The sequence below is a fragment of the Panthera onca genome, chromosome F1 (genome assembly GCF_046562875.1).
Source record: "Panthera onca isolate mPanOnc1 chromosome F1, mPanOnc1 haplotype 2, whole genome shotgun sequence".
Taxonomy (NCBI): domain Eukaryota; kingdom Metazoa; phylum Chordata; class Mammalia; order Carnivora; family Felidae; genus Panthera; species Panthera onca.
In genome coordinates, this window is record NC_138355.1 from 61,985,825 (window position 1) to 61,991,824 (window position 6,000).

A 6,000-nucleotide genomic window follows, 5' to 3' on the forward strand; every position below is an offset into this window, starting at 1 on the left:
AGGATTCAGGATGCCCATTTTTCTAAATCCTTGATAGCCGGTGCATTACTGAAATTTTTGTCTTGAAAAAGGTACACATATCAGCTCAATAAATTTTCATAACTAAACACACCCATATAACCAAAACCCAGACGAAGAAACAATATTACCAATACCCCATGCCCTCCTTAATGTATTTTTATTTGCTTTTAGGTTTATTTATTTTGAGAGAGAGAGAGAGATTGAGAGAGAGGGAGAGAGAGAGGGAGAGGGAGAATCCCAAGCAGGCTCTGTCCTGCCAGCGCAGAGTCCAATGTGGGGGCTCAATCCTGAGAACCGTGAGATCATGACCTGAGCCACAATCAAGAGTCGGAAGCTTAACTGACTGAGCCACCCAGGCGCCCCCATCCAATGTCCTTCTTTACCACCTACCTAAATAAATTATTACTGTGATAGTTGGCAAATGATGACTTTCTAGCACCATTATTCCTTCTATATTTGTATATAGACTTTCTATTGTAAGGGGCAAATGATATTTTTAATATACATCTTTTATTGTCTATTGACAGTACAAAAATACAGTACTTTTTTTAGTAACTTTTAAATTTTTGACCTTGAATCCAGCAATCTTGCTAAAAACTCTTATATTATTTCCAGAAGTCTGAATATTTATTTGGATTTTCTATGGATACAGTCACAGTATCTGAGGATAAAAATAATTTTTCTTCTTCCCTTCAAATATTTATGTCTTTCATTTCTTCTTCTTATGTTATTGAACTTGCTGAAAACTTAAGTACAATGTCCTCCAAACCAAGGACAGTGTTCAGCATCGCGCCATTTCATAAAAGCTTAGCTTTAGGTTATTCTCATATATTTTCTTATTTAGGTAAAAGAAATTTCCTTGTATCCTTAGTTTGTTAAGGTTAAAAACTCATATATATTAATAATATATATATATAATATATATATATATAATTTTAGCACATGGTTTTTTCTACATCTGTTGAAATAACCATAAGGTTTTCCTGCTTCGTTCTGATACTCTGATGAATTACATGGATTTAATTTATTTGGTTGGGGTACATAATGTGGTTATGACACCGACACCTTTCGCCAAGTGTGAAAGATCCTCAGCCAGTTTCATTTCAAATATTTTTGCTCTCCTTTTCTCTATTTTTCTTCTCTGGGTCTCAATTAGACATATGTTGGACCTTTTCCTTGTATCCTTCCTGTCTTTTAATTTCTCTTAGGTATGTTTCCAATGCAGTATCTTTCTATACTGCATTCTGAATAATTCCTTCAGGCGTATCTTTCAGTTTTCTAATTCCTTGTTGTGTCAAAACTGCTGTTTAAGTTCATTTCTTGAATAATTTCAGTTATCTTTTTGGATGAATGTCAAATCTGTATGAGTTTTAAAGATATCTTGTTCTTTATACAGCTCTATGTATTCTTTTGTGTCTCTAATTATTTCAAGCATACTTGCTTTTGAGTCTCCCTCTGATTGTTTTTTCATGCCCATGCTTCTTCCACTCTCTTTACTCTCTATACAGAGGCTAGAAAGATTGTTTTAAAAATGAGAGTTGAGTGGCTGCCTCAGTCAGAGGAGTGAGTGACTCTTGATCTCAGGGTCATGACTTCAAGTCCCACATTGGGTGTAGAGATTACTTAAATAAATAAATAATTTTTAAAAATGAGAGTCAGGTTATATTACTCTTTTGTTCAAACCTCTTTCAAAGTTTTCCATCATAATTACAATTAGTCCTGCGTTCCCCCTGCCTGTTTTCTTCTTACTCCAGATATCAACAAAGCTCTCTTCCTTCATTCTCTCAAATCTCAACTCAAATATCACTGATTCAAGCAAGCTTAGACTCCTCTAGTGCTCTGATTCACATCTCTGCTTCATCTCCAGTTCCAGCGACAGCTATGGTGGACACTATATGGGTTTCATCTAAACTCAGGCTGACAGTATGTGTCTCAAGCTCATCCATTAAGTCATTTACTTTATGTCTAGAACTTCAATGCTTAGCACTCTGGTGTGAGCCCACCTAGCCCATTCACACATGCAACTTGGAAGTGCTGAAGAGTTAACCCCCCTTATGGGCAACCCCCAGTCAATAATGGATGGGAGCCAAAAGTCAAATCCTCTTGCCTCTTATCTTTGTGCAGACAATTCTTGGAGGAATCAAACCCCTGTTGCCCTTAGCAGCAATAATAGATACTTGCATTGGCTCCTTTCTCCTTCTTTGTCCACTTTTCTGTTCCATCACTCTTGTTCCCTGAAATCACCTCCCAGATAAACCACTTGCATACAAGCCTTTGTCTCAGGCTCTGCTCTTCGAATGAACTCAATGTAAGACATTTTCCCTCACCACCCCATCTAAAATTGCAACCCATTCTACTTGTCCTTACATTACTTTGCTTATATCCTTAGCACATATTACTGTCTGATGTAATATTATATATTTACATGTTTATTTACAGACTCCTTCAACTGAATATTTGTTTTGTCTTTTTCACTAAAGGATCCCCAGTGCCTAAAACAGTGCCTAGCACATCATGAACACTCAATATATAGTTATTGAATATGGAAGTATATTTAGTAAAAGTCGGTACTGGAGTAGTTAACTCTGCTGCTTGTTTTGTTTTCTGATATTTCCCCTTGATGGAATGCTTTCTTTCACATGTGTTTTGTAATTTTCGATTGTCAGAGTATCTTATGTGAAGCTTATTTTATTACTTTTTATTTTCTTCAGTCCTGTGTGTCCTAGATTGTTGAAGTTTTCATCCAGATTGTTTTTGTATTTGATGTTGTCAGACCCTCCAGGGATACCATTAATCAATTATAGACCATGGCATAGTGAAAGGCAGCCACTAGTTATGGGTTGTAGTAAGTTGATTTCTAATTTATTTTGCCTTATATATTAGAAGCCTATAGAGATGAAAATTTTAAGCATATGATTTAAAAGCCATGATTAATCCATTTGAATTATACTATTTAATAGGAACTGTTTCATTTTTGCCTTACATTTTTTATAGGATTTCAATATAGTAGATGCTACTTTTTTATATATATAACACAGATAATTATTTTAATCTTAATCTTTTGGGCCACTTTGTGTTAGATATTGTTTTCTTTAAACAACCTGGAGTTGGATTTTGCATTTTACCTCAGTCTCAGAGAGTTTTCTTAATGTAGAAGTTTAGTTCAATTACCTTAATTTATGTAATTTGTGTTTCTTGGGTCATCTTGTTATGTTTTCTTTTCCCTGTGTTATAAAATAAAAAAATTTTTTCCCTTATTTTGCTTTGTATGCTATGTTTTTTTGTTTTTTGTGGGGGGCAAGAAATTGTCAATCTTCATTAGCAGCCACATTAAAATGTTTCTGAAGTATTTTTGACCTGCATTTTTAAAGAAGTTTTTTAGTACTTTTGTACTGTCACTCTCCTCACTGTTGGTTGCCTCTTTTAGGGCAAGCTAGGACTTGGGAAGAGCTGTAAGTTTAGAAGGAAGAGCAGAAATACTGCTTGGACAATAAGTGCCATTTGGAGCCATTTGGGGCCATTTTGCTTTACCATAGTTGTCAAAGCAGGACTGCTGGTCCCCTGCTGTAGTGAGAGGAATGCTTGAAATATGTAGCCTTCATTTCATTGAAGTCCTAGCACCAGCATGACTGTGTGTCTGTATTATCACATACTCTATGTGTATCTTGTCTTTTGTAGGGAGTTTTTTTGCTTTGAGAGTTAAGGGGGAAAAGCTGCAATGGCCTAAAAATAAAGTTTAATCCATTATTGTTACCTGGAAACTTGCATTAGGCAGTGGAGACCTCACAGTTAGTAAAGAAACTAAGAATGAGACATTTTTATATTGCTATGGACATCTAAATATGGCTACAGATATTAAAACCTTGCTAAAAAAAATGAATCTTTTCTCTCAAATCATTCTCCCATGATGGAATGTGGCTAGACTTCAAACATCCCACAGACTTTGTGAGCTCTCTGAGAAAAAAAATTTAAGGGGATTTTGTAGTTTGGCTACTAAAAATTTTAATCATTTGATATCAGACTAGTGAGTTTTTTTATTATGTTTACACTGACCATATATTAGATGTTGCTTTTCTTTTTGATGGGTTTCATTAATTATTTTAAAAAAATTTTTTTAATGTTTATTTATTTTTGACACAGAGAGGGAGAGACACAGCATGAGCGGGGGAGGGGCAGAGAGAGAGGGAGGCACAGAATCCGAAGCAGGTTCCAGGCTCTGAGCTGTCAACACAGAGCCCAATGTGGGGCTCGAACCCACAGATCTCGAGATCATGACCTGAGCTGAAGTCAGACACTCAACCGACTGAGCCACCCAGGCGCCCCGGGTTTTCATTAATTATTAAAGGTACATATTATTAATCGTTTCAAGTAGACATTCATTATGTCAGAGCTCTCACCAAGAGAAAGGAACATGCACAGATATCTGGAATGGTTTAGATGAGACCTGCTAGGTGCTAGGTAATAAACTTCCAGAGATCTGTCCTAATACAGGGTTCCTCAATTTTAAATAATTATTATAAAAATAGAGGGGCGCCTGGATGGCTCAGTCAGTTAAGCATCAGATTCTTGGTTTTGCCTCAGATCGTGATCTCACAACTCATGGGTTTGAGCCCCTGTGTCAGGCTAGTGATTCTCTGTCTCCCCCTCTCTCTCTGCCCCTCCCCTGTTCATTCTCTCTCTCTCTCTCTCTCTCTTTCAAAAATAAATAAATAAATAAATAAATAAATAAATAAATAAATAAATATTTAGGAGGCGCCTGGGTGGCCCAGTTGGTTCAGTGTCTGACTCTTGGTTTCAGCTCAGATCATGATCTCACGGTTTGTGAGTTCCAGCCCTGCATCGGGCTCTGTGCCTTCAGTGTGGAGCCTACTTAGGATTCTCTCACTCTACCTTTCTCTCTGGCTTTCCCCCACTTGTACTCTCTCTCTCCCTCAACATACATAAATAAACTTAAAAATAAATAAACATTAAATAAAATGGAATTGCAAACTCATTTGACCTAGATTGTAAACCTCTTGAGAGCAGAGACCATATCTTCCTCATCTTTGTGCCCCAGGGCCAAGGACAGTGTCTGGAATATTGTAAACCCACAATCACAAATATTGGAAAAAATTCCATGCTCTAAACTTGAACACACTCTAGCATTTTCTGATCGTCTTTTAATACCAGCTTTTCTAAAATTATAAAAAGCTAGCAAGAAGCTCCCTGAGATTTAACTGACATTAATTATATTCAGCGGGTTTAAGCTCAAATGTATTTTTAGCTTATTTTTGAAAGGACCCAGGAGCTAATTATCTCTAATATTTATCTCTAGATTTAAGTCCTACCTTTGTAGTTAGCAAACTGTGCTTCAGAAAGAAGTTCAATCTGCTCATTAAATCTGTTGCTCTTAATTACTTCTTTGTCAGCTACCCCTTGAGCTATTAAATATTATGTTACTCCATCAGAACTGTCAAGCTGTCTTTGTGAAGCTCACGGGATTATGATTGTATACATTTATAGACAGAGGATTTACCTCTGCAGGAGAAAGAAAATGACAAGGTACAAGATTAGGTTAACTTCACAGTAGGAAAAGGTAAACAGTTGTCAGCAGGGAAAAGAAATATTCTTGTCACTTTATAAAAATACCTAGATCATGGCATTATTTCAAAGCAATTGTGTAGCCTTTCTACCTGTCAGGGAGTATTCAATATTCGCTAATTGTACATGGCTGAGAGAGCATTTTAAAGGATGTGTCCCAAATATGACTTCACTCAACGGGTTTCACCCTATTTCCATCTGTTTAGTGATCATAATCCTGCTTCTTCTAAAGTCCCTATGATTGGCATTTGTTTTTTCATTCACCAAGTACATGTTTATAGAGCACATGCTATGTTTTCTGTGTACTTTTCTAGGTGTTGGGGATAAAAAGAGGAAAAGACATGGTCTCTGCCCTTTACTGGATAGCAGGAAACAGCTTGAAAAGACACCCTGAGATAC